Below are 21,665 nucleotides of genomic sequence, written 5' to 3'. Positions count from 1 at the left end.
GTTGACTCACAATGCCGTTAGGGAGGGAATTCCAGGATTTTGACCCAGCGACTGCGAAGGAATGGCAATATATTTCCAAGTCAAGATGGTGAGTGGCTTGGTGGGGAACTTGCAGGTGGTGGTGTTCCCATGTGTCTGCTGCCCTTGTCCTGCTAGGTGGAAGTGGTCGCGTTTTTCGAAGGTGGTGCCAAAGGATCTTTGGTGAATTCCTAATTTGTATTTTTAGTGATTTCTGTACATGGGGTACCTTAATCTCTCGTCTCCTCCACAATTCCAAACTTCTCACCACTTAGTTAATTCGCTGAGCTACCACTGAGCTACCTTTCTTGGGTCCAAAGTGGATATCCAAGAAAATGTGTTCAAAATTCTGAAGGTTTTTCTTCGAGGAAACATAGAACATTACAGCGCAGTACAGGCCCTTCGGCCTCGATGTTGCGCCGACCAGTGAAACCAATCTAAAACCCATCTAACCTACACTATTCCAATATCATCCATAATGGGTTGAAAGATTATGGAGAACTGGCAGGAAAGTGGAGTTCAGGCCAAGATGAGAACAGCCATGACTGCATTGAATTATGAGGCAGCCTCAAGGGGCTGAATTGCCTATGCCTGCTCCTAGTTCTTATATTCTTATCTTATGCTATAAGGTTTTCAGTAAATACACAATCCTTCCCAGCCAACAGGTTAACTCTGAAACCAAGTGCAGATGCCACCCAATTGGACTTCAGTGGATTTCTCCTAGAATCCTTCCAGATGCTTATCATACAGATGTTTCCATACTCCACTCTCAAAAAGACTCACCTTACAATCTTTTTTTCAAACAATGCTTACCCTCAGCTATCTTCTGCAAGCATTCACTTCTAGTATTTCCAGTTCTCCTTTCAGTAGTATTCTGCCTTAAAATTACCACATGCCTTCAAGCTTTCACACAATCTCTCAGGTACTCAGCTGCACTAATATAATAGTATTGTTTCACAGACTGTGCAAAGATCACCAACCTTGGGATTGCTTCAGATATCTGGCTTCTCTCTGGCCAATTTCACCAGATCTGCATTTTCCAACCCTGTCTTTAACATCAGTGACAAGTATCTTACTCAAATTCCATTTCCCATTTTCCTTCAATCATTCTGGAACTTCTCTTTTCACTCCTTAGTTTCTATAACTAGCTGTTATTTAGTTTCTGGGATTTACTTTCTTGCTCATTACACCATTGTTCTGTTTTCTGCTGGCGGATGTAGGAGACGTTTCCTCTCTAACATCTTAGGTTCAATTAAACTAAATTCAAAAGTTCTCCCTGACTTAAAAGTGGCCCTGATTGCTGAGCAACAGCTCAATCCTTCTCCAAACCCTTGTTCATATTTTACATTGTGAACTCTCTTAAGTACGATAGAGACATAGTCTGAAATGGAGACAAAACCCACATGTGTGTTACATTGAATTGCATTTGAATTCTTAGAACAATATTCACTGGCAAGAGGGTCAGTAGCTGAAGGACACAAGTTGAAAGTATTCAGTAAATAACCAGAGGGGAAATGGGAAGAATGAGTTATGATTTAGATCAGTGATTTTCAAACATTTTTGGTTGAAAGTCACACTTTGAACTAATTAGGAATCACCAAGTCATAACACAAGATATTAAAATGTACTCAGAGCAAAAGGTTTTAACAATGCTTTTCAGAACAGGATATTATTTGCACGTGTCAGGGAGATTAGATGTGCCTGAATGCAAAGTATGTCTATCTTTGCCAGAGGCCCAGGAATCTGGTAGAGACGAGTAGAAACTTAGCAGGACAGCAGGAACCCAGAGAGGGGGAGCAGGGGCTTGGGGGGGCAGGGTGAAGAGCCTACAGGGAGTAGAGTCCAGTGACAGCACAGGTCCAAGACCGCTGTTTGAGACTGTTGTTCCAGACACACTGGTTGAAAGGGTGGTGGAAGCAGATTCAATTGTAACTTAAAAAGTGAATTGAATAAATACTTGAAGACAGTATATTTGATAGGCTTTGGGGAAAGGGCAAGGGAGTGAGACTAATTGCATAGTCTTTCAAAGAGTCACCACAGATATTATTCTATGATACTGATGGTAGGTTTGGAAACTTCAGTCCAAGGAAGTTTGGCTTGGTACTCCCTCCATGGGTATGATGTTTTAAATAGTTTGACATCATAAGCATGATGGGCCAAATGGCCTTCTTATGCACTCTAAGTTTCTGTTAATATCTTGTGAATGGCAGAAAATGCTCTGAATTAACAGTTAACACTGATATTTCATCAGCAAGACCATATACTTACATTACTATAGTACCTTTCATTCTGACAGGGTTTCCCGAAGCCCTTATACATAAGAACATAAGAACTAGGAGCAGGAGTAGGCCATCTGGCCCCTCGAGCATGCTCCGCCATTCAATAAGACCATGGCTGATCTTTTTGTGGACTCAGCTCCACTTACCCGCCCGCTCACCATAACCCTAAATTTCTTTACTGTTCAAAAATGTATCTTTCCTTGCCTTAAAAACATTCAATGAGGTAACCTCGACTGCTTCACTGGGCAGGGAATTCCACAGATTCACAACCCTTTGTGTGAAGAAGTTCCTCCTCAACTTAGTCCTAAATCTGCTCCCCCTTATTTTGAGGCTATGCCCCCTAGTTCTAGTTTCACCCGCCAGTGGAAACAATTTCCCTGCTTCTATCTTACCTATTCGCTTCATAATCTTATATGTTTCTATCAGATCTCCCTCATTCTTCTGAATTCCAATGAGTATAGCCCCAGTCTACTCAGTCTCTCCTCATAAGCCAACCCTCTCAACTCCGGAATCAACCTAGTGAATCTCCTCTGCACCCCCTCCAGTGCCAGTATATCCTTTCTCAAGTAAAGAGACCAAAACTGTACACAGTACTCCAGGTGTGGCCTCACCAGCTGCAACATAACCTCCCTGTTTTTAAACTCCAGCCCTCCAGCAATGAAGGACAAAATTCCATTTGCCTTCTTAATTACCTGCTGCACCCGCAAACCAACTCGTGATTCTTGCACAAAGACACCCTCTGCACAGCAGCACGTTGCAATTTTTTACCATTTAAATAATAGTCCATTTTGCTGTTATTCCTACCAAAATGGATGACCCCACATTTACCAACATTGTACTCCATCTGCCAGACCCCTCACCCACTCACTTAGATTATCTATATCCCTTTGCAGACTTTCAGCGTCCTCTGCACACTTTGCTCTGCCACTCATCTTTGTGTCAACTCGAATTGTGACACACTACACTTAGTCCAAATCATCTATGTAAATCGTAAACAATTATGGTCCCAACACTGATCCCTGAGGCACACCACTAGTCACTGATCGCCAACTAGAAAAACACCCAGCTATCTCCACTCTTTGCTTTCTGATAGTTAACTAATCCTCTATCCATGCTAATACATTACCCGTAACACTGTGCACCTTTATCTTGTGTAGCAGTCTTTGGTGCAGCACCTTGTCAAATGCCTTCTGGAAATCCAGATACACCACATCCACAGGTTCCCCATTGTCCACTGCGCATGTAATGTTCTCAAAGAATTCCACCAAATTAGCCAAACATGATCTGCCCTTCATGGACCCATGCGGCATCTGACCCAATGGGACAATTTATATCCAGATGTCTTGCTATTTCTTCCTTGATGATAGATTCAAGCATTTTCCCAACTACAGAAGTTAAGCTAACCAGCCTATAGTTACCCGCCTTTTGTCTACCTCCTTTTTTAAACAGTGGCGTCACATTTGCTGTTTTCCAATGTATGGGAAGCACCCCAGAGTCCAGCGAATTTTGGTAAATTACCACTAGTGCATTTGCTATTTCCCCCGCCATCTCTCTTAGTACCCTGGGATGCATTCCATGAGGGCCAGGAGACTTGTCTACCTTTAGCCCCATTAGCTTGCCCAACACTACCTCTTTCGTGATAATGATGGTTTTGATTACCTCACCTACTATAGCCTCCCTGTCATCAATTTTTGGCATGTTATTTGTGTCTTCCACTGTGAAGACCGACACAAAATACCTGTTCAATGCCTCAGCCATTTCCTCATTTCCAGTTATTACATCCCCCTTCTCATCCTCTAAAGGACCAATGTTTACTTTAGCCACTCTTTTTCATTTCATATATTTGTAGAAACTTTTGCTATCCGTTTTTATATCCTGAGCTAGTTTACTCTCATAATCCATCTTACTTTTCTTTTCAGCTTTTTTTGTGGCTTTCTGTTGACCTTTAAAGGTTTCACAATCCTATAGTTTCCCACTAATCTTTGCCTCTTTGTATGCATTTTCTTTCAATTTGATATCCTCCTTTATTTCTTCTGCAACTGTGTCTCTGTAATGGCCACCAAATCATACTTGTTCATGGCTGATTATTTGTTCATGGCTGATTATTTGTTCATGGCTGATTATTTCTTTTTCTACAGTCCTTCCTTATCACTGGTATATACTTTTGCTGAGCACTGTGAAAGATCGCTTTGAAAGTCCTCCACTGTTCCTCAATTGTCCCACCATAAAGTTTTTGCTCCCAGTCTACCTTAGTCAATGCCTCCCTCATCCCTTTGTAGTCTCCTTTGATTAAGTACTAGACACTGGTATTGGATTTTACTTTCTCACGCTCCATCTGTATTTCAAATTCAACCATACTGTGATCGCTTCTTCCGAGAGGATCCCTAACTATAAGATCATTAATTATTCTCGTCTCATTACACAGGACCAGATCTAGGATAGCTTGCTCTCTCGTAGATTCCATTACATACTGTTCAAGGAAGCTACCATAGAAATCATAGAAACCCTACAGTGCAGAAGGAGGCCATTCGGCCCATCGAGCCTGCACCGACCACAATCCCACCCAGGCCCTACCCCCACACATTTACCCGCTAATCCCTCTAACCTACGCATCCCAGGACTCTAAGGGGCAATTTTTAACCTGGCCAATCAATCTTTGGACTGTGGGAGGAAACCGGAGCACCCGGAGGAAACCCACGCAGACACGAGGAGAATGTGCAAACTCCACACAGACAGTGACCCGAGCCGGGAATCGAACCTGGGACCCTGGAGCTGTGAAGCAGCAGTGCTAACTACTGTGCTACCGTGCCGCCCTATCGCGGATACATTCTATGAACTCCTCCTCAAGGCTGCCTTGACCAACCTGGTTTGACCAATTGATATGTAGGTTAAAATCCCCCATGATAATTGCTGTACCATTTTTACATGCATCAGTTATTTCTTTGTTTATTTCTTGCCCCACCATGATGTTATTATTTGGTGGCCTATAGATTACACCTATCAGTGACTTTTTCTCCTTACTATTTCTAATTTCCACCCAAATGGATTCAACCTTATTTTCCATAGAACCTATATCATCTCTCACTACTGCCCTGATGTCACCCTTAAATATCAAAGCTACACCACCTCCCTTATCTTCCTGTCATTCCCTTCGAACAGTCTGATCCCCCTGGATATTTAACTCCCAGTCGTGACCATCCTGCAACTGTGTCTCTGTAATGGCCACCAAATCATACTTGTTCGCAGTGATTTGTGCTGTCAACTAATTTACCTTGTTTCGAATGCTGTGGGCATTCAGATAAAGTGCCCTTGTGCTAGTTATTGTACCTTCTTTTTGAATTCTAACATTTCCATTAATAACATCTCCTGAGTTCTCCTTCCTTTTAACTTTTTTCCTGATTTTTGATGTAGTTGGAACTTTCTCCCCACGTTTTGTCCTTCTTCCCTCCTTCTCGGAGTCCTTACATAGGTTCCCATCTCCCTGGCATATTAGTTTAAACCCTCCCCAACCGCTCTAGCAAAAAGTCCCCCGAGGACATCAGTCCCAGTCCTGACCAGGTGTAACCTGTCCAATTTGTACAGGTCCCACCTCCCCCAGAACCGATCCCAATGTCCCAGGAATCTGAAACCCTCCCCCTGACACCATCACTTCAGCCACGTATTTATTGATATATCCTGTCATTTCTACACTGACTAGCACTGGCACCGGTAGTAATCCTGAGATCACAACCTTTGAGGTCCGATTTCTTAACTTTCTCCTAGCTCCCTGTATTCTGCTTTTAGGACCTCATCTCTTTTTTTGACCTATGTCATTTGTACCAATGTGTACTACGACCACTGGCTGTTCACCCTCCCACTTCAGAATGTCCTGTACCCGCTCCAAGACATCCTTGACCCTAGCACTAGGGAGGCAACACATCATCCTGGAGTCTCATTTGCGGCCACAGAAACGCCTGTCTATTCCCCTTACAATTGAATCCCCTATAACTATTGCACTGGCACACTTTTTAACCTCTCCCCTCTGCAGCAGAACCAACCATGGTGTAATGAGTTTGGCTGCTGCTGCTTTCCCCAGAGAGGTCATTCCCTTCAACAGTATCCAAAGCAGTATATCTGTTTTGCAGGGGAATGACCACAGGAGATTCCTGCACTACTTGCCTATCTCTCTTGCTCTGTCTGGTGGTCACCCATTCCCTTCCTGCCCGCACAGTTTGAGCCTGCGGTGTGACCACCTCTCTATAGCACCACCTGCTATCCACGATACTGTGAGCATCTGTGAGTCAGAGAGTAAGAAGTTTAACAACACCAAGTTAAAGTCCAACTTTAACCTGGTGTTGGACTTTAACCTGGTGTTGTTAAACTTCTTACTGTGTTTACCCCAGTCCAGCGCCGGCATCTCCACATCACAGATGCTCCACAGTGTCTCCAGCCGCCGCTCCAGCTCTGAAACTCGAGCTTCCAGGAGCTGCAGCTGGAGACACTTCCTGCACACATGCTGATCCAGGGGACTGGAACTGTCCCCAGCCTGCCACATGGAGCAAGAGGAGTAAACCACGGCTTGGAGCTCTCCTGTCATGTCTTATCCCTATAAATTAAACTTTTGAAAGATGTTTTGTTACAGATTATATCCAATTTTCTAGGGCCCTTCTTTCCTGCTCCTTGTTACTACTGAATATAACATTTACAAACTATAAACCACAGAGATTACACAGAAACACTATTGTAATGTACAACAACAAAAGCTACAATGCCAAGTGCAAAAAGAAAAAATAACACTTACTTACTAATCAGCACTCTCCCTTGTAGCCTCTGCTGCCTGTTTCACCCAACTCCAAAAGCACTCCTCTCAATCAAACAGCACTCACTGTCCTGGAAATGTTGGCACCATACAAAGGAAGTAACTTCGAAGGCTCGAGACTGGAATTGAACAGATGAGCTTCACCGTGATTGCTTGCACATTCAAATGTTCCTTTTCAGTAGAACAGGAAATGAAAGCAATCATTATCTTAAGCCGCATTGCATGCTGTTTTGCTTTCTACTTTCCAACGGGCAAAACAAGACGGGTAAGTGCTATTCAGTTCACAGAGACATTCAGTCAGTGACTAATGAACACTGATGAAATATCAGTGTTAACTGTTAACTCAGAGCAATAACTGCCATTCACAAGATATTAACAGAATCTTACAGTACACAATAAGGCCATATGCCCATGCAAGCCTTTAATCAGCTCCTGGGGAACCCTTAGACTTTTCAGTTTTTGCTTTTCTATTGGAACAGTTAGCTGTTTCTTGGTTTGCATACACATTTCCAGGAGAATTAGTGTGGATAGTTTTAAGACTACCATGTAGTCTTCATTTTCTATCTGTCCCCTGTTACAGAAATCAAATAGTCTTGTTTTAGTTCAGACAGACTCAAATTGAAGCATGGAGTTAACACTTAGTTTGCTGCAGCCAACTTATTATTACTTCAGATTCAGATCACCATAGGGAGCAACATGAGAACTGATTACTCCACAGTGATTGAATACTATTTGGAGACACTTAATATTTAAAACCTTTCCCACCAGTGCTTCTACGGTGTAATGGTTATCACAGCTGGTTCATATGCAAAAGGTCTCCAGTTCAAAATAGAGTAGAAACATTTTCAAATGCTTCGACTTCAGGAAACGTAGTGGAGGACATGCCCCTGTCTTCATCAATCGTAATGAAGTGGAGATGGTCGAGAGCTTCATGTTCCTAGGTGTTCAGGTCACCAACAATCTGTCCTGGACCCTCCACGCCGACGCCACAGTTAAGAAAGCTCACAAATGTCTCTACCTTCTCAGAAGGCTAAGAAAAGTCGACATGTCCACTCGGACTCGCACTGATTTTTACAGATGCACCATAGAAAGCATCCTATCCAGTTGTATCACAGCTTGGTATGGTTCCTGCTCTGAGCAAGACTGCAAGAAATTACGAAGGATTGTGAACGAAGTCCAGTCCATCTCACAAACCAACCTCCCATCTGTTGACTCTGCCTACGCTTCCTGCTGCCTCGGGAAAGCAGCCAGCGTAATCCAAGACCCCATGCACCCTGGATATACTCTCTTCCACCTTCTTCCATCGGGAAAAAGATACAAATGTCTGAAAACACATACCAACAGACTCAAGAACAGCTTCTTCCCTGCTGCCATCAGACTTTTCAACAGTGCTATCATATATTAAGCTGATCTTTCTCTTCATCCTACTTGGAACTGCAACATTATATTCTGCACCCTATACTTTTCCCCTCTGTACTTCATGAGCAATATGTTTTGCAAGAAACAATACTTTTCACTGTATCCCAATACATGTGACAATAAATCAAATCAAACCTGCCATTCAACAAAAGATCTAGTTGCAAGTTGCTATTCCTTTTATAATCATAGAATCCTACAGTGCAGAAGGAGGCCATTCGGTCCATCGAGTCTGCACCGACCACAATCCCACCCAGGTCCTATCCCCATTACCCCATGTATTTACCCTGCTAATCCCCCTGACACTAAGGGGCAATTCAGCATGGCCAATCCACCTAACCCGCACATCTTTGGACTGTGGGAGGAAACCGGAGCACCCTGGGGAAAACCCTTGCAGACATGGGGAGAACATGCAGACTACAGACAGTGACCAAGCCAGGAATCGAACCCGGGTCCCTGGCGCTGTGAAATGGCAGTACTAACCACTGTGCCACCATGCCCAATAACACGATGGCAGAAATTCTACAAAATGTGTGATGTATAGGGTTGTTCCATGATCAAACAATCTGATTAAAGCCACCCAAATCTGACTGGATACATGCAATTGCCAGCATCATTTCTGGCAGAAAATTCCAGAAATGGCAGTAACCAGGTAGTATTTCAATTTCTGTCCACTCCAGATTGGCTGGCCTACCAGCAGAAGGTTAAAGCTAACTGACTGTGCCAGTACATTAGTTAATGTAAACAATTAGATGGTGCTGATAAAGAAGTTTAGTCCTTTGTTGCTCACTCCACTTAAATATTGAACTTGGTTATTCAATTACCATGCTTGACCAGGAAACTGATCTTTGATACAGTTTTCACCCATTTAGGTATTTTAATCATGCAGACCTCACTGAATGGCAAGACAGCAGAAGGACTGAAAGATAGGCAAGTTTTTTATAAATATCAGTTAAAGTACATAGCAGTCCCGAAATCCTTCTCTGCAGTGCCTGGTTGTCATACCACAGCGAGATTTCATGCCGTTTTGGAAGTGAACTCACTTATATTCAGAAATAAAACTTGCTCTGTTACTTGCGAGTACAATTAAAATAACAACACTAATCTTCACAAGATCACTGCGATGAATCTCAATTTTATGTCAGCCTCCATGTTCCAATCCCACATTAAGCACATTTGGTTCACCCAGAAATATTGTCCCCTCCCTTGGGGGCGTCCCTGGTCTTTTTTCCCCACAGTTCTCTTCTTAGAAGTAGTTGCTAGTTTTGCATAATTTTGAAAAGAAAGTTGATCCATTGTAATCCTTGGAGGACAAGAAGGGGGGATTTAATAGTGGGAAATGAGGAAATGGCTGAAACTTTAAATAAGTTTTTTGTGTCGGTCTTCACGGTGGAAGACACAAATAGTTTACCGAATATTAACGATAGAGGGTTGGTAGGAGGAGAGGTACTCAATACAATTAATGTTACCAGGGAGGCAGAGCTTGGTAGACTAACAGGACTGAAGGTGGACAAGTCCCCGGGCCCGGATGGAATGCATCCCAGGGTACTGAAAGAAATGTCAGAGTGTGGTGAACCATCGTTGGTTCCCACTAGATAGTACTGAGCCAGGGTCTGGCCAGTACTACAAGTATGTATATATGTTGCTGTTGGGGTTAGGGATGGGTTGTTCTACTTGTTGCTGTTGGGGTTAGGGTTGGGCTGTTCTACTTGTTGCTGTTGGGGTTAGGGTTGGGCTGTTACACCTTGTATTATAGTTATTGTGGTACATCCCAGTCGGGCTCCGCCTCCTGGGAGAGGTATAAAGGTCTCTGCTCTGTCTGGGACCCCTCAGTCTGGGATCGTGTATATAATTAGTAGCTTCGTTGTTACAGCAAATAAAAGCCTTTATTTCCTGAGCATCTCAAGCCTCGTGTGTGATAACGCGCATCACAGAGGTAATAGCGGATGCGTTAGTGGTTATTTATCAAAATTCGTTGGATTGTGGGGTAGTGCCGGCGGATTGGAAAATGGCTAATGTTACGCCGCTGTTTAAAAAGGGAAATAGACAAAAGGCGGGTAACTACAGGCCAGTTAGCTTAACGTCGGTAGTTGGGAAAATGCTGGAATCCATCATTAAAGAAGAAATAACAGGCCATCTGGATAAGAATGGTTCGATTAAGCAGACGCAGCATGGATTCATGAGGGGAAAGTAGTGCTTGACGAACTTGTTGGATTTTTATGAAGATGTGACTAGTGCGGTTGACGGAGGGGAACCGGTGGATGCGGTGTTTTTGGATTTCCAAAAGGCGTTTGATAAGGTGCCTCACAAAAGGTTGCTGAAGAAGATTGGGTCACACGGAGTTGGGGGTAGGGTGTTAGCGTGGATTGGGGATTGGCTATCCGACAGGAAGCAGAGAGTCGGAATAAATGGGTGCTTTTCTGGTTGGCAGATGGTAACTAGTGGCGTGCCGAAGGGATCGGTACTGGGGCCTCAACTATTTACCATTTATATAGACGATCTGGAGGAGGGGACTGAGTGTAGTGTAACAAAGTTTGCAGACGACACAAAGATAAGTGGAAAAGTGAATCGTGTGAAGGGCGTAGAAGGTCTGCAGAGAGATTTGGACAGGCTGAATGAGTGGGCGAGGATCTGGCAGATGGAGTATAACGTTGACAAATGCGAGGTTATTCGCTTTGGAGGAAATAATAGCAAATTGGATTATTATCTAAATGGAAAAAAATTACAACATGCTACTGTGCAAAGGGATCTTGGGGTCCTTGTGCATGAGACGCAAAAACCCAGTCTGCAGGTGCAACAGGTGATCAAGAAGGCAAATGGGATGTTGGCCTATATCGCAAGGGGGATAGAATATAAAAGCAGAGATGTCTTGCTGCATCTGTGCAGGGCATTAGTGAGGCCGCAGCTGGAATACTGTGTGCAGTATTGGTCCCCTTATTTGCAGAAGGATATATTGGCCTTGGAGGGTGTGCATAGAAGGTTCACCAGGTTGATACCAGAGATGAGGGGCGTTGATTATGAGGAGAGACTGAGCAGATTGGGTTTGTACACGTTGGAATTTAGAAGGCTAAGGGGGGATCTTATAGAGACCTATAAGATAATGAAGGGGCTGGATAGGGTAGAGGTGGAGAGATTCTTTCCAGTTAGAAAGGAAGCTAGAACTAGAGGGCACAGCCTCAAAATAAAGGGGGGTCAGTTTAGGACGGAGTTGAGGAGGAACTTCTTCTCTCAGAGGGTGGTGAATCTCTGGAATTCTCTGCCCACTGAAGTGGTGGAGGCTACCTCATTGAATATGTTTAAATCACGGATAGATGGATTCCTGATCGGTAAGGGAATTAGGGGTTATAGGGATCAGGCGGGTAAGTGGAACTGATCCACTTCAGATCAGCAATGATCTTATTGAATGGCGGGGCAGGCTTGAGGGGCTAGATGGCCTACTCCTGCTCCTATTTCTTATGTTCTTATGTTCGAACTAGGGTGACAACCATCATACTGGAATTTAGAATAAGGTTGAGGAAATAAAAAGGTCAAGATCCTAAAATGCATTTTCTTCAATCATTATGTTCTTAGCCAGATCATGGCTTGAAGTATTTATACAGAAGTTAGCAGATTGAGCAGGGAAGTGCATATTTACTATTAGTCTCTGCCAGGCCAATCTCTATTGAGATAAATTACTTACACCGTACATCCATCTGAAGTTGCTTCTTCTCAAGGTCTTCTGCAAGCACTTGGGAGTTATTTGAATGCTTTAACCTATTGTCTCAGTTCTTGAAATTCTAATGTGAGATACCAACCAACCCCTATTGACATATATATCTGGAAGTACGCTCCCTGCTATCTTAGCAGATGCAGTAGACAGAAGCAACCGAAATGATACTGGCCCTAAAAGGATTAAATTATGAAGACATGTGGCATAAACTTGAGTTATATTCACTTGCATATAGAAGATTGAGATCTGATTTGATTGAAGCATTTAAAATGTTAGAAGGGTAAGACTGATGCGGATCAACTATTTCCTCTGATGAGGAAGTCAAGAGCAAGGATGAATAGTATTACAGTCAGAACAAAGCTATTTAAGAGGGAAATTATGACATTCTTCGACACGCAAAGGGTAGCAGAAATCTAAAGTTCTCTCCACCAAATGTGGATAATTGAAACTTTCAAACCAATTTATTATAAATAGGTTATGCTATGTGTTAAAAAGAGAAATACAAGTTGTTTGCATTAAATGTTCATTTACTCATGCACATCATGCAGTTTCAACACCTTGATTTGTCTTTATATACATTTATAGACCACTGCTATTAGCTATTTACACAAATCAACAATTATCAAGAACTAGTTATCAAGCACACATGATATGTAAATATATAAACATGTCTTAGCTGAGGAAAAATATATATAGAAGTGATTTGTTTAATTTCAATTCAAATGGTAATCCATGCTGATCAGAAGGTAAAACAAAAGAAGTACTGGCATTTAAATAGCACCTTATCAAGTCTTTAAGATGTCACAAAGCACTTCACATCCGATGATTTCTTCTGAATTGAAATTGCTAATCTTACATAGGCAAAAACTGGAGCCAATGCATATAGAACAATGTCCCACAAACAACAAATGAAGTGAATAACGAGATAACCTGTTTTAATTGCTTCTGGTTGAAAGAGGAATGTTGGTCAGGACACCTGCTCTTCTTCAAATAGAAGCCTTAATGTCTACCTGAATAGGAAAAGGGAGCTTTAGTTTAATATCCCATCCAAAATACAGCATCTCTATCTGTGCAGTACTTTTTTGGTATTGCACTAAACTACTGTGCAGAAACCATGTTACACATTGGAAAGGAAAGTTGAATTGACATTCGTATTATTATGGTAAACCTTGTCAAATCTGGGTAGCAAGCATTAACACCAAGGTTTTCACCAATCTTCCACCAAAATTACAGTGGCTGGTTGGGAGAACAGAGAAAATGCCTGGGTTCTGGTTAATTAAGAGGTCATGGTAAATAAGAAACAACTGAAACAAGTAAATTATTGTACAAGTTCATTTTCTTTCACATTGATTTTGTACTAATAGATGTAGAGGTGTTGAAAACAGAACTCTTCTTAAAACAGCATTTCCTTATCAGAACAGTTGAAAAACAAAAGAAAATGTAGATATATATTTTACTAATAAGTTTCAACTGGATTTTCTCTCCTCCCCCCATTCCCAAAACCTACCTTCCCTGCTGCTGTAGCCCTTTGTTTTAATTAAACTCCAGGAAACAATCTTCCTTACAGAACACATAATAAATTAACACTGCTTTACTTTACATTCCTTTGGATTTTGCTGAATGTACATTATTTTATGCCTTTCAGCCTCATTATCCTGTGTACTCCAGCTTATCCTTAGTTAGGGGGCGGAAATCACACCAGATAATGCAATTGTTGAATGTTTTCCAAAGTTTCTATTGCAGGAAGAAAACACGGTGATCAAATTTTACAAATTGGCACTTCAGCTGTATTTAATAGTTTGATATCCTTGTAATTTAACACTCAAATCAGCAGAAAATAATGTGATAAGAATTCACTTCCCTGCATCTGAAGGTATTGAATTACCTAGGTGCAGCCGGCCGAGCAAAATTAGATGGGGTTAATGATGCACTTGCAAAGCAGCCAGCTGAACTTTCCATATATTTGCACTTGTGGGAGAAAAGACAGAAATTGGAATTATAGGATCCAGCAAATACTGTGCAAGGATTCATGGAAAGCTTTCATTTCTCACCTTTTTTTTGGTTGCTAGTTTAGTAATCTACCCTGCATGGACTTTCCCCCATCATGTGAACTCTAAAGAGAGAACTTTGGGTTTATTACTGGGAAGGCTTATTTTCAATGCTTTTGAGAAGAAGGGCATGCACGATGGCAAGAGAACGGGTTATTGGGAAATGAAAGGTCTCCACCGACCAATATTCTCGTGATAGTTTTGCAGATCAGGGCACGGCCAGTCTTCCATTTGCTTCAAAAGTATTTACAGAGGCTGGATTTTATCAACTGCATAACCAGAAATGTGGCCAATTTCCACTCACTTGCTTTTTCCTAGTTGCCCACACGGTTATAATTATAATTTAAATTGCTGGCAGTGTGCATTGGAGACACATGCGATCACGCGGTGGAGGAAGTTTTTCAGTGGTGAAACCTGCCGTCAGCTGTAAAAGAGCCTCCTGGAAAACAGGGAGGCTCTGCCCAACTCCATTGCCTTTAACATAAACCTTAATGAGAGCACAAAGGTGGCACAATCTCTTTTCTGAAATCAAAGTTCAGCTAGAAATATTTCCAATAGCATTGGTTTCACTTTATTCAAATGTGCATCATGGTTATTTGTTGAGATTAGCTTAATCAGAGAGCTAATTGTACTAGCATATCTAATGTTTGGCAGCATTAATGGTAAAACTTTTAAGGACTTTTTTTGGAAAAAACATTGTCATTCACTCTTTATTGGATGTTCATGTCAGTGTCTCATGTTGTACCCCCACACTCTGAGACATGGCTGAACTTCCAGGCTCACCAGCACCCCCCCCCTCCCCCCATGCATTTTAAAAGACATTTTCCATGATCACTCTCAGTGGAGATAAAACGTTACACGTGAACTCAAAGCCCTGTAAAAATTCTGCCAGCCAACAGCCTGAGATAGACTTACATCTGGACAGCACTGACACTGCCCCTTATGCCCCGAATTTTCTTACCTTGACTAACTGTTCCCACCATCCCAACCCCGAAAACAGCCAGGATGTCAGGCCCTCCCTACTTAACTCCTCCATGCCTCCAACCCCACCCTCTGTGCTCCCTTGGATCTCTCGTACTCTTCCATGCTCCTGACCCCATGCCATACACTGACTCATCCTTGCCAGTCCTCAGCCTTCATGCAAACTGCCATTCTCCTGCTGTCCATTCTTGTGCCATAGAGTTAAACTAGGGAAAACACTAACCTAACATACAACTAAAAACTAGACTAGTGCACACCACCTTTAAGCAAATGTGAACAAGATTGCCATGTGCCACTGGTTTTATCTTGAAGGTCTGAAATAATTGCACTAATGAGTCTTCATAAAATCATCCCCCACCCCTATTAGAAACATAGAAAAACTACAGCACAATACAGGCCCTTCAGCCCACAAAGTTGTGCCGAACATGTCCCTATCTTAGCGATTACTAGGCTTACCTATAACCCTCTATCTTACTAAGTTCCATGTACTTATCTGAAAGTCTCTTAAAAGACCCTATCGAATCCGCCTCCACCACCATTGCTGGCAGCCCATTCCCACACCCACCACCCTCTGAGTGAAAAACTTACCCCTGACATCTCCTCTGTACCTACTCCCCAGCACCTTAAACCTGTGTCCTCTTGTGGCAACCATTTCAGCCCTGGGAAAAAGCCTCTGACTATCCACTCGATCAATACCTCGCAACACCTTATACACCTCTATCAGGTCACCTCTTATCCTTCGTTTCTCCAAGGAGAAAAGGCCGAGCTCACTCAACCTATCCTCATAAGGCATGCTCCCCATCCCAGGCAACATCCTTGTAAATCTCCTCTGCACCCTTTCTATGGCTTCCACATCCTTCCTGTAATGAGGCGACCAGAACTGAGCACAGTACTCCAAGTGTGGTCTGACCAGGGTCTTATATAGCTGCATCATTACCTCACGACTCCTAAACTCAATTCCTCGATTGATGAAGGCCAGTACACCATACGCCTTCTTAACCACATCCTCAACCTGCACAGCTGCTCTGAGCGTCCTATGAACTCGGACCCCAAGATCCTTCTGATCTACCACTCTGCCAAGAGTCCTACAATTAATATTATATTCCGCCATCCTATTTGACCTGCCAAAATGAACCACCTCACACTTATCTGGGTTGAACTCCATCTGCCACTTCTCCGCCCAGTCTTACATCCTATCAATGTCTCGCTGCAACTTCTGACATCCCTCCACACTATCCACAACACCTCCAACCTTTGTGTCATCAGCAAACTTACCAACCCATACCTCCACTTCCTCATCCAGGTCATTTATAAAAATCACAAAGAGTAAGGGTCCCAGAATAGATCCCTGGGGCACTCCACTGGTGACCGACCTCCATGCAGAATATGACCCATCTATAACCACTCTTTGCCTTCTGTGGGCAAGCCAGTTCTGGATCCACAAAGCAATGTCCCCTTGGATCCCATGCCCCCTCACTTTCTCAATAAGCCTTGCATGGGGCACCTTATCAAATGCCTTGCTGAAGTCCATATATACTACATCTACTGCTCTTCCTTCATCAATGTGTTTAGTCACATCCTCAAAAAATTCAATCAGGCTCGTAAGGCATGATCTGCCTTTGACAAAGCCATGCTGACTATTCTTAATCATATTATACCTCTCCAAATGTTCATAAATCCTGACTCTCAGGATCTTCTCCATCAACTTACCAACCACTGAGGTTAGACTCATTGGTCTATAATTTCCAGCGCTATCTCTACTCCCTTTCTTGAATAAAGGAACAACATCCGCAATCCTCCAATCCTCCGGAACTTCTCCTGTCTCCATCGATGACGCAAAGATCATCGCCAGAGGCTCAGCAATCTCCTCCCTCGCCTCCCACAGTAGCCTGGGGTACATCTAATCCGGTCCCGGCGACTTAGCTAACTTGATGCTTTTCAAAAGCTCCAACACACCCTCTTTCTTAATATCTACATGCTCAAGCTTTTCAGTCCGCTGCAAGTCTGCACTACAACCACCAAGATCCTTTTCCATAGTGAGTACTGAAGTAAAGTATTCATTAAGTACTTCTGGTTCCATACAAACTTTCCCATCGTCACATTTGATAGGTCCTATTCTTTCACGTCTTATCCTCTTGCTCTTCACATATTTGTAGAATGCCTTGGGGTTTTCCTTAATCCTGCCTGCCAAGGCCATCTCATGACCCCTTCTCTTAATTTCCTTCTTAAGATCCTTCCTATTAGCTGTATACTCTTCAAGATCTCTAACCTTACCTAGCTCCCTGAACCTTTTATAAGCTTTTTTCTTCTTGACTAGATTCATTACAACCTTTGTACACCACGGTTCCTGTAACCTACCATAACTTCCCTGTCTCATTGGAACGTTGCTATGCAGAACTCCAGACAAATATTCCCTGAAAATTTGCCACATTTCTTCCGTACATTTCCCTGAGAAAACCTCTTTCCAATTTGAGCCTCCAATTTCCTGCCTGATAGCCTCATAATTCCCCTGACTCCAATTAAACACTTTTCTAACTTGTCTGATCCTATTTCTCTCCAATGCTATTGTAAAGGAGATAGCATTATGATCACTATCTCCAAAATGCTCTCCCACTGAGAGATCTGACACCTGCCCAGGTTCATTTCCCAATACCAAATCAAGTACAGCCTCTCCTCTTGCAGGCTTATCTACATACTGTGTCAAGAAACCCTCCTGAACACACCAAACAAACTCCTCCCCATCTACACCCCTTACTCTAGGGAGATTCTAATCAATATTTGGGAAATTAAAATCTCCCATCACGACAACTCTTATTATTACACCTTTCCAGGATCTGTTTCCCTATCTGCTCCTCAACATCCCTGTTACTATTGGGCGGCCTATAGAAAACACCCAGTAAAGTTATTGACCCCTTCCTGTTCCTAACCTCCACCCACAGAGACTCCGTAGACAATCCCTCCATGGTGTCCACCTTTTCTGCAGCCGTGACACTATCTCTGATCAACAGTGCCACTCCCCCACCTCTTTTGCCTCCCTCCCTGTCGCTTCTGAAACATCTGAAACCCGGCACTTGAAGTAACCAGTCCTGTCCCTGAGTCATCCAAGTCTCTGTAATGGCCACCACATCATATTTCCAAGTAGTGATCCACGCTCTAAGCTCATCCACTTTGTTCACAACACTCCTTGTGTTAAAATAGACACATCTCAAACCTTCGGTCTGAGCGCTCCCCTTCTCTATCACCTGCCTATCCTCCCTCTCACACTGTCGACAAGCTTTCTCTATTTGTGAGCTAACCTCCCCTCTCCCAGTCACTTCAATTTGATTCCCACCCCCCAACCATTCGAGTTTAAACTCTCCCCAGTAGCCTTAGCAAACCTATTGAGTCATAACATGGGGAGGCGATTGCCAAGTGGTATTATCGCTCGACTATTAATCCAGAAACCCAGATAATGTTCTGGGGACCTGGGTTCGAATCCTGCCACGGCAGATGGTGAAATTTGAATTCAATTTTTAAAAAATCTGGAATTAAGAGTCTACTGATGACCATGAAACCATTGTTGATTGTCAGAAAAACCCAGCTGGTTCATGAATGTCCTTTAGGGGAGGAAATCTGCCATCCTTACCTGGTCCGGCCTACATGTGACTCTGGAGCCACAGCAATGTGGTTAACTCTTAACTGCCCTCTGAAATGGCCCAGCAAGCCACTCAGTTGTATCAATTGCTACAAAGTCGCAACAAATAAATGAAACTGGACAGATCACCTGGCATCGACCTAGGCACCGGAAAAGACAACGCAAAACAAACAGCCCTTTCGACCCTGCAAAGTCCTCCTGACTAACATCTGGGGGCTAGTGCCAAAATTAGGAGAGCTGTCTCATCGACTAGTCAAGCAACAGCCTGACATAGTCATTCTCATGGAATCATACCTCACAGATAACACCCCAGACACCACCATTACCATCCCTGGATATATCCTATCCCACCGGCAGGACAGACCCAGCGGAAGTGGTGGCACAGTGGTATACAATAGGGAGGGAATTGCCCTGGCAATCCTTAACATTGATTCTGGACCACATGAAGTCTCATGGCTTCAGATTAAACATGGGCAAGGAAACCTCTTACTGGTTACCATGTACCATCCTCCTTCGCCTGATGAATCAGCATTCCTCCATGTTGGAGGAAGCAGGGAAGGTGGCAAGGGCGCAAAATGTACTCTGGATGGGGGATTTCAATGTCCACCACCAAGAGAGTGTCTCGGCAGCAGCACTACTGATCGAGCTGGTCGGGTCCTAAAGGATGTAACTGCTAGACTGGGTCTGTAGCAACAAGAAACCAACAAGAGGAAATAATATACTTGACATCATCCTTACCAATCTGCCGGCTGCAGATGCATCTGTCCATGATAGTATCGGTAAGAGTGACCACCGCACAGTCCTTGTGGAGACGAAGTCCCGCCTTCACATTGAGAATAACCTCCATCGTGTTGTGTGGCACTATCACCGTGCTAAATGAAACAGACTTTGAACCGACCCAGCTGCTCAAGACTGGGCATCCATGAGGTGCTGTGGGGCATCATACCTCACAGATACAATCTGCAGGGCACAATCTGCAACCTCATGGCCCGGCATATCCCCCACTCAACCATTATCATCAAGCCAGGGGATCAACCCTGGTTCAATGGAGAGTACAGGAGGGCATGTAAGGCCAGCACCAGGCGTACCTAAAAATGAGGTGTCAACCTGGTGAAGCTACCAAACAGGACGACTTGCATGCCAAATGGCAAAAACAGCAAGTGATAGACAGAGCTAAGCGATCCCACAACCAACAGATCAGATCTAAGCTCTGCAGTCCTTCCACATCCAGTCGAGAATGGTGCTGGACAATTAAACAACTCACTGGAGGAGGAGACTCCACAAATATCCCCATCCTCAATGATGGAGGAGCCCACACATCAGTGCAAAAGATAAGGCTGAAGTATTCGCAGCAATTTTCAGCCAGAAGGGCCAAGTCGATGATCCATCTCGGCCTCCTCCAGTGGTCCCCAGCATCTCAGATGCCAGTCTCCAGCCAATTCGATTCACTCCACATGATATCATAGAATCATAGAAATCATAGAAACCCGACGGTGCAGAAAGAGGCCATTTGGCCCATCGAGTCTGCACCGACTACAATCCCACCCAGGCCCTACCCCCATATCCCTACATATTTACCCGCTAATCCCTCTAACCTATGCATCTCAGGACACTAAGGGGCAATTTTTAGCATGGCCAATCAACCTAACCCGCACATCTTTGGACTGTGGGAGGAAACCGGAGCATCCGGAGGAAACTCACGCAGACACGAGGAGAATGTGCAAACTCCACACAGACAGTGACCCAAGCCGGGAATCGAACCCAGGTCCCTGGAGCTGTGAAGCAGCAGTGCTAACCACTGTGCTACCGTGCCGCCCAAAATCAAGGAATGGTTGGAGGTACTGGATACTGCAAAGGCAATGGACCCTGATAACATTCCGGCAATAGTGCTGAAGACCTGGGCTCCAGAATTTCCGCTCCCCTAGCCAAGCTGTTCCAGTACAGTCACAACACTGGCTTCTACCAAACAATGTGGAAAATTGCCCAGGTATGTCCTGTACACAAAAAGCAGGACAAATCCAACCCAGCCAAATACTGCCCAATCAGTCTACTCTTGTGATGGAAAGGGTCATCAACAGTGCTATCAAGAAGCACCTGCTCAGCAATAACCTGCTCAGTGACGCCCAGTTTGGATTTTGCCAGGGTCACTCAGCTCCTGACCTCATTATAGCCTGGTTCAAACATGGACAAAAGGGCTGAATTCCAGAGGTGAGATGAGAGTGACAGACTTTGACATCGACCGAGTGTGGCATCAAGGAGCCCTAGCGAAACTGGAATCAATGGATATCAGGTGGTAAACTCTCCACTGGTTGGAGTCATACCTGGCACATAGGAAGATACAAGATACAAAAAAGATACAAAAGTCTGAGGTCATGCACCAACCGACTCAATAATAGCTTCTTCCCTGCTGCTGTCAGACTTTTGAATGGACTTACCTTGCATTAAGTTGATCTTTCTCTGCACCCTAGCTATGATGGTAACACAACATTCTGCACTCTCTGGTTTCCTTCTCTATGAACGGTATGCTTTGTCTGTATAGCACGCAAGAAACAATACTTTTCACTGACATACATATGACAATAATAAATCAAATCAAATCAAATGATTGTGGTTGTGGAGGGGCAGTCATCTCAGCTCCAGGACATTTCTGCAGGAGTCCCTCAGGGTAGTGTCCTCGGCCCAACAATCTTCAGCTGCTTCATCAATGACCTTCCCTCCATCATAAGATCAAAAGTGGGGATGTTTGCCGATGATTGCACAATGTTCAGCACCATTCGTGACT

General features: G+C 43.6%; 1 protein-coding gene across 8 annotated transcripts in view; it reads right to left on the bottom strand.

The window, feature by feature from the left end:
* The window catches only part of LOC144493581 (amine sulfotransferase-like), a 96,963-nt gene that overhangs the window by 49,793 nt on the left and 25,505 nt on the right, over positions 1 to 21,665 (bottom strand). For 2 of the 8 annotated variants that reach the window (XM_078212695.1, XM_078212696.1), the window contains 2 exons: positions 13,151 to 13,230; positions 7,078 to 7,266 (listed from right to left, as the gene is read on the bottom strand). The exons of 1 other annotated variant lie outside the window; for it this stretch is intronic. The gene's annotated coding sequence lies outside the window, so the exon portion shown is untranslated. Of the gene's footprint in view, positions 1 to 7,077; positions 7,267 to 13,001; positions 13,231 to 21,665 lie in introns of all 8 variants that reach the window. 5 more of the 8 variants (XM_078212697.1, XM_078212703.1, XM_078212698.1 and 2 more) reach the window with 4 other exon arrangements.

Source organism: Mustelus asterias, chromosome 5 (genome assembly GCF_964213995.1).
Source record: "Mustelus asterias chromosome 5, sMusAst1.hap1.1, whole genome shotgun sequence".
In the NCBI taxonomy this organism is placed as follows: domain Eukaryota; kingdom Metazoa; phylum Chordata; class Chondrichthyes; order Carcharhiniformes; family Triakidae; genus Mustelus; species Mustelus asterias.
Note: the sequence above shows the minus strand (reverse complement) of the source record. Positions and strands in the feature narration are given on the sequence as shown.